This window comes from Halyomorpha halys, unplaced genomic scaffold, assembly GCF_000696795.3.
Source record: "Halyomorpha halys isolate HHAL.00 unplaced genomic scaffold, Hhal_1.1 Scaffold483.1, whole genome shotgun sequence".
NCBI lineage: Eukaryota > Metazoa > Arthropoda > Insecta > Hemiptera > Pentatomidae > Halyomorpha > Halyomorpha halys.
The window spans coordinates 25601-38400 of record NW_027110578.1 but is presented as its reverse complement, the minus strand read 5'-3'; positions in this window follow the sequence as shown (position 1 = coordinate 38400).

Sequence of the window (12800 nt, the reverse complement as noted above, 5' to 3'; positions counted from 1 at the left end):
TACAAGACTGTAATAAGGCCAATCTGGACATAGAGAGTTAAGCTTTGTGGCTCCATTAAACCTTTGAATTCTTCTCGTATCGAATCCTTACAATCCAAAATCATTGGAAAATTCTCAACGCTCCTTACTCTGTCACAAATAAAGTCATACATAAAGACCTTAATGTTCTATATGTAACCGATCTAGCCCGAAGCAGATATCATTCCTTCCATTATAAACTCCCTAACAACCCAAATCCACTAGTTTCTAGCCTTGCTTCCTCTTCCATTGCTGGCAATCCTCTGAGACGCCTGAAAAGATGGCCACGAGAACTACTAACGGAAAAACGTCATTAGAGTGCTACCAATAGTTTCTGTACAAGCCTGTATATTTACTAGATGTATTGTAATGTACAGTTGTTAATTTCAATTAAGATATTAAATTTAAAAAAATAGTTTAATTAGGAGATTTGATCCTAAATCCTTTGTACCTTTTGATTAGAGAAGGTTTGCTTAAATGTGGTAAAATAAATTTTTTTTTTTTTTTAACATCAAAGACACCTAATAAAATAAAAATGTCCTTTACTAAAGTTCTCGTTAACTAATTCTTTGATGATGCTTCCTCAGGAGGTTACAACTTTCAGTGTGGTCTCTTTTGTCTCACTGATTGCATCCAGTAATAAGGAATTGTTTACCTTGTATCTTCAAAGGAACTCTTTGATAAAAATTAAGACTCCGATTATAATTAAGAACCCCAGCTGGCCTTATCCTTGGAAGACCGTCCATAATTCCACGTTTAAAATATAATTCTTCTTATTTTTAAAATTAGGTTTGACTGGTAAATTTTTATTATATAAATCTATTACTGTAGTTAGCAAGAGACCACATGGGTGGCTAACTCAGATCTAAATCGACCTAAATATCCTAAATAAGTATTGACAGAATAAACAAAGTTGAGAATGAGAAGCGAACTGGAAAGAGTAGCCCCAGATAGAGAAGAAAAAGGCTGGGTCAGGCAGCCTGTAGGGCCAACCAAAATAAATACAAAACATTTTACTAACAATAATTTTAATAACGTCGATCATCAATCCGAACTTGAAACAGAGTAAAAATACATAAATACTCAATATATAAAAAGAATTAAATCTGTACTGCACCGTAGTCATGTGCTGCAAGTACAAATAACTAAGTCGAATTGTTCAAGTTTTTATACCTAAGGTGTAATGAATCTTGCAGCATACATCAGTAACATAACAAGAGCTGCTGAAGGGAATGTACGTCAGAATCATAACAAGGAGTAGCACTGTATTCTCTTAATGAAGCAGTTTCCTCAAGAGAAGACAATGAGATCAGTAAAGTTAGACTGGAAGCCCCAAACTCACATCTCATATTCCTTCCTCTTTGTTTTCTTATTATCTCTGTCTGCCTCATATTTGAGTAACCGAAGTTCTACTGTATTGTCTCTTACCATAAATCTACCTTATTCAAACGCAGTCTAATGCATAAGAAATATAAATATTATTACTACTTATTAACTACAATGAAGACAATTGTAGGAACTATTATGGTGGTATAACATATTTTCTGTTAAAAGATTTAAAAAAAAAAATCATCATATTAAGTTATTCCAAGTAATATCTGAAAAAATGAGTAACCTAGAAAGTTTACAAATAATATCCTTCAATTCTGGGGCCATGTTTGAACTCAGCCGGAAGTACCTGATCTTTCAATAGTTTGAGGTAACAACTTGCTGGTTGTGAGTAACTAGAAGTATTGGTGTATTCATTGAATAATTTGAAAAATTAAATGAAGAGGTAGTTGGGAAAACTCATTATTAGCTTTTATTAATTTTCTGGATAAACTTCAACAATGCCACGTCTCGTAAATTTCATTCCCAAACGATACAACCTTGGGGAGGATTGGATAATGAAGATGATGTTGAGACATTTTTGCAACATGTCGATCTTGTTGCTGATACGGGAGGTTGGACTGAACAGGAAAAGGTTTTGATTTGTCGTTAAAAATTAACCAGACCTGCAAAGGCATGTGTTGCACCTTATCCGGAATTACTAAAAACCCACAGCTCGGTTTGATGGTAACAATACTGCGAAAGCGCTTCCTGAGATCTATTACACCCGAGCAGCGATTATTAGAGTTAAACTCCGTCGAAAAACATCCGGGGGGTTCCTGATTATGCCGACAAATGTCGAAGGTTAGGAGAGCTGGCAACTCCTAATTCGTCTTTAGTTGAAGAAGCTAGCTGAATAAGAAGCAATTATGAAAAAAATATTATAGCTACATTTATAACGGGCCTTCAGCTAGAAATTAGGCAGCAATTACAGTTTGAGCCTCCTTCTTCATTTGAAGAGACCATAAATAAGGCGTCAAGAGTCAGTGAAGCGCTCTCAGATAGTGTGGTGGTAAAAATCATTTGTAATTATCAATCCTGAAGTCATTTTTAACTTACTCTCAGGAATGAATGTTCAGACAATACCTTAAAATAACGTATTCATGACTTCTGTCTGTATACCTTCTATTCAATTTTATCAAATTCCCTGATTGTCTCCAAGGTGGCAGATAACATATCATACAAATCTAATATTTTCATAAATTAAAAATGAAAGGATGAAAAATGATATTTTACGTGCTTCTAATAAGCGTCGTTCGTCAGAGTAGACTGATAAATTATAGGAAAAAAGTCTGGGTGGAGGTTAAAAAAGCTACAAAATATATATATAAGATACGTGATAGCGGGTTAGAAACTCAAAAAAAAAAAGAGGAAATAAGGAACGAGAAAATACACTCACGGTTGCTGATAATAGGCTGCTTTATTCTATTCAGTAATCCTATATTTATACTCTATATTATTTATAGAATTTTGTATTAAGATTTATGTTACGCATCCTGTAAAAATAACTCCCTCCCTGCCAGTTTACGAACAATTTCTCGTAAACTTAAAAACAAATAAAATAAATCAAAAAGGGAGAAATTTCCGACAACACAAAATATTAAACAAACGTATATACAAGGTCAAAGTAAAATAATGGTACAAATAAGAGAAATTACAAACAAGAAAAAAAAACTCCATTTCTAGTTATCCACTCTATTAACACACTTCCGCTTTACCACTAACACTTTTAAACGTATCTTCCACCAACTCACAAATAAATAAAATATATAGAAAAACTATGAAAAGAAAAACTTCTGTATCGGTTGTGACGAGGAGGCATTCCAGTTGCCTACGAAGTTACTATCGCGGGGAACCTTAGCTGTTCAACATGAACTGTTCTCTTCTTCTTCGGTTCCTGTAAGCTTTCGGTAGTTAACACATTGTGTTCTCTGATTGTAATCACCCGAAATGTACCCTCATAACGCGGGGATTCTTTCCCACGGTTAGAACCCAATCTCCGGTACACAATCGTTCTAATGTTTATCTCCCCCCATCACGTGCCGGAGGTTCCCGTGCTACCCGTCGACATTTCTCCCGCTCGATACGCTCCCTGGCTTTATCCCATAATCTGCGCATAACCATCCCATGACTAATAATTTCCCCTTCCGCATCCGCTGTGTCCGTGAAGTTCCTACGTCGCCCTTGGAAGCCAAAAAGAACTTCGAACGGCGAGAACTCCGTGGTTGAATGAATTGAGTTGTTGTACGCGCCCACCGCTCGAACCATCGCCTCATCTGGTTCTAGCCCTTTATCGGCATAATAGATCCTCAAATGGTCGCTCGACATCGTCGAAGTCCTCGTTGTCCACACGATCTGGTGCTTCTTATCGTTGATGATTTCATCTACTTCCTCCATTTCGGATGGCCTTCCCCCAGTAGAGCTTTCGTCTCTCAATGTCGGACTTTCTTCTTCTTGTGCCTGTATATTGGAAAGCCCCCCTCTCCTGGCGTCCATTCCCGTAAGAATTTCCGCACGTGGCCTGCCATTTCCCCTTGTTCCTCCTCCACAGCATTAATAGTAATAGCCCGCGAGAGCCAGTCCGCCACTACATTCTCCTTGCCTGGTTTATACCATTGACTAAGGAGTTCTTTCCAACGAGTCACGCGCGCCGACGGCTCTTTCAGTTTTCCCAACCACTGGAGGGGGTGGTGGTCCGTCTGGACTTAAAATAAACACGTAGGGTCTGAAGAGCTCCACTGCCCAGACGATTTCTTCCGTTCGAGAGCGCTGCAGCGCGATGCTGCTTCTGTTAGCCTCCTGCTTCCGTATGCCACCGGACGTTCTCCTTCCTCACTGTCCTCTGGCAGCACTGCCCCTAATGCGTATTCGCTGGCATAGTTGTAATTGTAAAGGCCTAGTTAAAATCCGGGAATGCGAGTACGGGTTCCTGCTGAAGCCTCGTGATACATTTCCTGATATTACTTTCCATGGCTGGTGTCACCACAACCCTACTGCCTTTCTTCAACAGATTATTAAGGGGGACCAAATGTTTGGCCATTTCTGGTACGAATCTTCTATAGTAATTAAGAGCCCCTAATAACCGCCTAATACCTTTCACGTCCCGTGGTACCGCTATATTTTGGAGTGCCTCTACTTTGCCCACGTCCGGTCTGACCCCCATATTCGGTATCGTGTGTCCCAAGAAACGAATTTGTTCCCGTCCTAATAACGACTTCTCCTGGCATAGCTTGAGGCCGAATTGCCTAATTCTTTGGAATACCGTTCTCAAATGGTTTTTGTGATCACGCTCGTTTTTCATAAAAACGATTAGGTCGTCTATATATACTTGACACATGGCTTCGTCTATGCCTCATCCATTAACCGGTGAATCGTGATCGGGGCATTCTTTAGTCCAAAAGGCATCCTAGTAAATTCGTAGTGACCTCGTTCGAATGAAAATGCCGTCTTCCCCTGATCCTTTGGATGCATTTTGATGATGCCCAGCTTTGAGGTCAAGGATGCTGAAGATGGTTGATCCACACTACATGAACCCCAAGGTTATGTCCTGTTATCCCCCATCGACTTAAGCCCGTTCTCACCTCTCCCAAACGCTACAGAGTCAACCCAAGGTGATTAATTTACAACAACATACCTGGAACTGGGGTATCTCCTCTCGGCCACTCCATCTACTCAACGCCTCCTGCTCCAGGAAGGTGTTCGAGCGCCCGCTTTGGGCATCCACCTCCATGGGCTCACCGAGGTTTGCTTCTCTTCCCTTGTGTTCACAATACACAATTGAGATATGGGCATTGTTTGTCGCAATATGCATTCTTTAATATTTTCTACAGTAACAATATTGTGTTCCCTAATAATTATCTCCCTGAAGGGGACCTCATATCGTAGTATCTCATTACCCCTGTTAGACCCCAACTTTCTGTATACGATCGTCCCGATTTTGATCGCTCCCATCCTGTCTGTGACCTTAAGTTCTCCCTCGCCACCCTCCTGTTTTTTTTTCATTTTCCATTCTTCCTCGTGCCTTCTCCCTTAACTTTATTCGGGCAACATGGTTGTTATGTATGTCCTCACCATCCACTGCCGTGCACTTATAGTCCCGCCGGTGTCCTCGAAGCCCAAAGAGGATCTCAAATGGAGAAAACCCCGTAATGGTGTGTACGGATTGATTATATGCCGCTATTGCCTTAGGCATTACTACATTCGGTTCCAATCCTTTGTCGATCTGATATAAGCGAAGATATTCACTCGATGTGCCATGAAGCCGTTCTGTGCTTCCTCTGCTCTTAGGATGCCCTGGTGTGTTTAGATGCCATCTTACGTCCAGGTCCTTCATTACTGTTCGAATCATGGCATTGTCGAATTCTCTGCCTGAATCTGATGAGATACGCTCTCATACGGAACTCCGTAGAATTGGAACTACAATTGGAGAGCTGCCAATACTGCTTCCGAAGACTTTTCCTGCACCTGATGCACACCCCCACGTTTTGCGTAGACAAACTTCATAGTTTCCTACAACCTCTGTGATAGTCTTATTCATCCCCCACAAAAAAGTACCTCCTCTTTGATGCTTGCAGGGTCTCCGTGATTCCGCGGTGATTTGTTTTGCCCTGATGATATGCTATAGTCTCCTCTCTCTAGCGTTCGTCCTCCCGAAGGGTTTCCACCATCGGAGTGGTGATCACCTTCCTGCCTTTCTCTAGAAGGTTGTTGAGTGACATTTCTGGCACAAATCTCCGATAGTAATTTAAAGTTCCTAGCAACCTCCGAACTCCCTTCACATCTCTAGTCATCTTCCGGATAGCTGCGACTTTATTCGACTCGGGTTTAACTCCTTCCCTGGAAATCATGTGACCCACAAAGTACTGTCAATAATTATTCCCTGGAGTTTGAAACTTAGAAGCTCTTCCCGGATGTTGGTACGTAGCGCCTGCGGGTATCTCCTCTCTTTCACATACGTAACCTTATCTTCTTTTAGTATAATCTCATAGACCGTCTTCCCGGTCGTCCCGAGCTTGTCTCCTTCTTTAAAAAAGATATATTCATATTTCCTCCTAAGACATTCTCTCCAGTCCTCGGCCTGATTGATTTCTCCAACCCGAGCGCCCACGTTCTTCCGCTGAAAATGACATTTGTAGATTTTTCCTCCCAAGTTAATATATATAAGTTAAGTATTATCAGGTTCGAAAACTCCAGAAAAGAAAGAAGGAACAAGTAATGACACTCCCATTGCAACTGAAACACTACTTTATTTATCTCAGCGCTCCTCTACATATATCATACAATCAGTTGACCGGCTCAGTCAGCTGACATCGAATTAACAGCTGACTCAGACCGTAACTTTTATATATATTCATTATTAACTGGGTTTTGTAACTAGTTTGTAGCTTCATTGTATGCCACCTAGACTATCTTCTAACACTATATACGCTCAACAATTAATCTGCCAGTATGTTATAAGCTTAAAATTAATCATTAAAACTAAATTCACTAAATAGTATAATTTTCAATAACTAAAAAATTACTTTAATAGAATTAATATGTCTCAGTAAGATAATTACAAATAATTCGGTGCCAAATATTAAATTTACACAACCATTATTATATTGAGACGAAAATGTCGAGCTGAGAAATGCCGGGAATTTCATGCCCAGCTAACAAAACCACAACGCCCTCTGAAATCCCTCATATTAAATTTGAACTTCTCTATATGGCAACTCTGTAGAACGTAGATGTCTATAATTGCACCAGTAAATAACTAAGCCAATAAATTATGGTTAATGAGAGAAAGGTTAATTAGGCATTTAAATACATTTTTTATTAGTCTATTTATCAATCTATTCTACAGTTTTATGTCAACATACATTATATTTTATACTAACTATATACATTATATTTACAATAAAATTTAATAAAGAAGTATGACTTATTCATTTAGCGGGGGGGAAAAAGACAAAACACCGACATGAAACTGATTATTACGATTTGAACTTCGAATTTACCTTTATCACAAGCAAAATAACGCTCGCTGATATTAATTGCAACTGTAGTACGATCTGGTATAGTAACTCGGGTGGAATTTGCAGTGGCCCGGATTGAAGCACTGAACCAATTATCTAACAAACATGTTGGATCCCTCGGCCTACTGCGTATAGACACAGGCAGTGGTTGCCGTATCGGGGTATATAGACATACGGGACGTAGGAGTCATAGATTCAAAAACACATACTGATTTTAAAAAACACTTGATTACTTTTAATTAGTTGCATCAATACGTTATTTCGGCCAAAAACCAATTAAAATTAAAACTTTCGTATGGAAAGAAAGGAAAGGACTACCATGACTAATGAGATTATTTTAAAAAATAATTATATAAGATAGTGAATGCTATTCGTCGTACCAACTCTGTCACTGATAAACGTATCACTAACACGTTGAGTTCTGATTTCACATATTTGCAAAGAATAATTTTTTAAAAACATTTTCTTACATCCAACACGTATCCAGATTGTTTATTTTAAACTATGCTAATTTTTTACTTCTAATAAATATAGGAACTCTTAATTTAATATAATTAAATTGTATTAAGTCATCAATCAAACATTGAAAATTAAAAAAAAAGCATTAGAAAGTTTTTTATAATTAATAATGGTAAAATTCTGTATCTATATAAATCTAATTATACTCGTAATTTGAATTTTAGGTAGTTACATTTCAAAAATCAAAAATAAAAACTATTTTTATTTTAGTGAGACAGGAAAAAGCTGGATTTAATCAAAAATTTATTGGGAAAATATATTTTATTAATACAGTATATATGTATATTTTTATTACAATGCATAAAACATGTTTCAATGGAAACGGAAAGAAAGTTTATAGTACACAGGTTGCGGCAGTGAAGTGGGACAGTTTCATTTAAATCTGTTGTTAAATTTCCATGCATAAACATAAAGTGAAATAATAAAATTTGGTTATTTGGGGTATAATAAAATTAAAAATTATTTTCCAAACACTACATTCGCCAGGTTGCTTAATTAAAGAATATTAGTGATTTTTATCCTTTAACGTTTTTTGTGGTTGCCACAAAAATAAATATCTCCCAAGGCTCCCAATAGTCGGTACACAACTGACAGTGCACAAAATAACAAAAAAGAGTGGCACAATCTCACATAGATGAAGTAAGCTTATTGTAATGATAATGTGTTAAGGTGATTCCCAATTAAGGTATAATAACCGAACTCTATATACAATATTTTATGTAGAATGTGAATGAAAATTTGATACCCAACAGTGGAAAAAAATTAATTCTTTATATCACGAGACTTACACTTCAAAACCTCGTGAAATTTGTGTATTGGACTATTCTCACCCTAAATAGCACTATCTCAGTATTATACGTTAATTGAGTTACCACTCAGTTTTATCTTGAACGGTTCAGATTTCATACCTCGGTATTTCAACCCTAATATTAAATCTTTTCTATTCTAAAAAATGTAGATTTAAAGTCGGTTGAAAATATATTAATATTTTAATCTATTAATCTTAAATAATTAAATGCATAATTCCTGTTTGAAAATGAACCATAATATAGAACTCGATAACGTGCGAACTAAGAGATTCTTTGTTTGCTTGAGATAGCAATATCGCCATTAAATTTAGTTATTAGCCATATTACATTATCTACATGCTAACACTAATTAGCAATTATTTCCAGCGGGTCTTATCAGCATGGACTTCGTAAAATTAAAATTTATGTTAAATCTGTTCTTATAGGAACAGATCACGCACTCTTAGAGAACTTCTCACAACCACTAAGAGATAGTACGAGATGGCATTGGGAAATAATTTTAGCAAATGACACAATAAATGAAATTAAAAACATATATCTAGACTTAGCTCAATGAAAAATCTTGCTACATAGATAATCAGCAATTCCATTTTTCCCGTAGCGTATGCCTGTCTTATAGTGGATATATATAGAATATATAGATAAACATAAAATATATAAGGAAAAATATTCATTAGATGTAACTGATTCTAACAAAGATGAGGTTCGTACTTTTTAAAAATAGTTTGAAGGGCCGTCCGTGGCTCAGGTGGAGTGAGTAGCGTAGGTCTATAGATTTGAGATCTGTGGGCGGTGCCAGTACGAATCCGGCCAAGGGTGTTGATTTTTTTCATTAAGTGGCGGTCCTACAAAATGAAAAACTTGACCCACCATGGTTAGGCAGTATAGGACTTCAATAGTAGTCTTGGACTGACGAAACAGAAGAAGAAATATTATAGGCTTTTCAGTTCTCTAACAACCATTCTGTTATTTAATCTAATTTTTGAAAACTAACTTGTTCAACTTGATATTTTCTGTACATTGATATACTATATAAGTAATATACATAAAACAATTAAAATTGATAACTAAGGAATTAGAAAATGCTATAACATCTTAGATATTTGTTTACTAGAAAACGTAATAGGCAGACTATGAAGTTGTCTTTCCATATGTTCATCTTACATTTTGAAAACTTTCATTATTCATTTGTCAGATTCATTTTTTAATTTGAAATTTAAACATAGCATTATTCCTCAAGGTAGTGTCCTTGGTACCATTCTCTACACCGTCTATACAGCTGACATTCCAACCAATCTTAACACTATCCTCACCACGTATGCCGATGTGTGCTCGCAGTTAATAACCTATTAATTGTATCTCCAATCCCATATCACAGCCCTCGAAGAATGGTGTCATAATTGGAGGATTAAGATAAATTCCAACAAATCACCTTTACCCTTCGTCGTAAACCTACCGACTGCCCTACAGTTTCATTTAATAATGTTACTCTTACACCTGTCGAACAGATCCGCTTTGACTACATTTGGACGAACGATTAACCTGGAATCCTCGCACAAGACTAAAAAGACAGGAAACTGGACATCGATTTCGACTATTACAACACTTACTAGACAAATGGTCTAAACTTCAAACACATTACAAATGACTGATCCCGACCAATCCTAACACTATCCTCACCACGTATGCTGATGACACATGTGTGCTCGCAGTTAATAATAACCCTTAATTTGTATTCCAAACTCTCCAATCCTAGATCACAACCCACGTCGAAGAATGGTGTCGAAATTGGAGAATAAAAATAAATCCCACCAAATCACCTTTACACCTCGTCGTAAACCTGCCTACTACCCTACAGTTACCTATAATAATGTTGCTCTTACCCCTATAGAACAGATCTGCTACATTGGACTACATCTGGACAAACGACTAACCTGGAATTCTCCCAATGAACTGAAAAGACAGGAAACTACACGTCGATTTCGACTGTTACAGCACTTACTAGACAAATGGTCTAAACTTCAAACACATTACAAGAGACTGATCTAAATGACTGTAATAAGGCCAATCTGAACATATGGAGTTGAGCTTTGGGGCTCCACTAAACCTTCGAATTCCTCTCGTATTCAATCCTTACCGTCCAAAATCCTTCGTAAAATCCTCAATGCTCCTTACTTTGTCACAAATAAAATCATACATAAAGACCTTAATGTTCCCTATGTAACCGATGTAGCCCGAACCAGATATCACTCCTTCCATTATAAACTCCCTAACCAATCAAACCCCCTAGTTTCTAACCTTCCATTCTCTTCCATTCCTGACAATCCTCCGAGGCGTCTGAAAAGATGGCCACGAGACCAGCTAATGTAAAATGTCATTAGAGTGCTACCAATGGGTAGCTGCTCTACACACCTGTAACACTCCATTTTAACTAAGATCATATTTACTAAATGTATTATGTAATATACAGTTGTAAATTTCAATAAAGACATTAAAACAAAACCACTGGATTATGTTAGTCCATGCCATATAAATATAGACTAAGATAAATTTTTAACTACTAAAAGATAATGAAACCGCAGTTTGAAAAATTTTACCACCGATGGTAGCACTATGACAAGTAAAACTGTTGTTAATAATTATTTAAATTGGTAAGATATATATTTTCATGGTAAGTAAATAAAATAATTAACTGGATATTCGTGTTTTATCTATGTTTGCCTTATCAAAAAAATCGAAGAAGAAATGACTATTTTTTAGTGATAAAGAATCACAAAGATAAAAAAAGAGATGCCAAACCTTTGGCGGCCATCTCTTACTGGTCCCTTGAGTATTATTCATCTCTCGGAGCACTAACATCTTAGAGACTCGAACATTAAGTTACGGTCTTTTTCTAACAGCAGCCCATAACAAAAGAGTAGCTTTTAAGATAGCCCTTATATATCTAAAACCATAACGACCCATAAAATATTGTACCTAATATTGATCAATAATAATTAGTCTATGTTTTGATACTTAGTATACATATTATACCTAGTGACGCCAAAGTGAAAATATCATCTTCATAATGATAATTTTAGACAAAATATATGTTCAATTACCATAGGTTTTAGAATGGAAAATTCCTTTAGAATTCAGATATTACAACTTTTTTTCTCTTACTGGAAGGAGGAAGGGATTGGGATGAGCTTCCCACGGGTATAATCCTGATTCGTGATCAGGGATACACCAGGGAATCAGCAATCAAAAATGCAAGAGTGAAGTTCTTGCATTTGCTATACTTTTTCCTATTTTATATCTACCAATCCTTCGAAGTAAAACTTTAACAAGATATTACTATAATATATTATACAGAAATAGTCATTTTTCATTTGAAGCAAAATGTGTTGAAAATGTTAGGTAATGTCAAAGTAATGAGCTTTGGTTATTTTGTTGGTTACTTTTTAATAATTTTCTATTATATATGATCTTTGAATTTATGATAGATAAATGAAAGTAAACGTTGAACAAAAAATAAATTGAATATGAATAAATATTTACTGTAATTTATTTCCCAAACTTTAGAAATTGAACTGAAGAAGCAAATTGAGAACTTTGACAATAATTCATAAGAACAAGTAAATAAAAAAAATCCACTATTCATCTCATTTATGAAAACTAGTGACATTTCATTATTACATACAGCCAATATTTTTTTTTTAAATACCTATCTAAATATTTAAATACCTTCTAGTTTCAATTGTTTTTATTCAAAAAGTAATTATCCTCAAAAACAATTATATATTAACAGAATTAATTTCTTTACAACATATGAATATTGTAATATATGAACAATAAAAGTACCTGTATATGATAATTCCCTCAAATCAATGTAACTAAATATTACCAAAATAATGCTTTAATTACACTTTTTATAATCATACAACAAGAGATATCAATATATTAATTACCCAAAACAAGGGGTTTTGCGGAAGAGAGCGTGTAGTATTTTATTCAATCCGAAACTGATGGATTACTTCTGCCAAGCTGGATAAACGTCAAAGCTCGTATTTTTCATAGTTACTGGGCT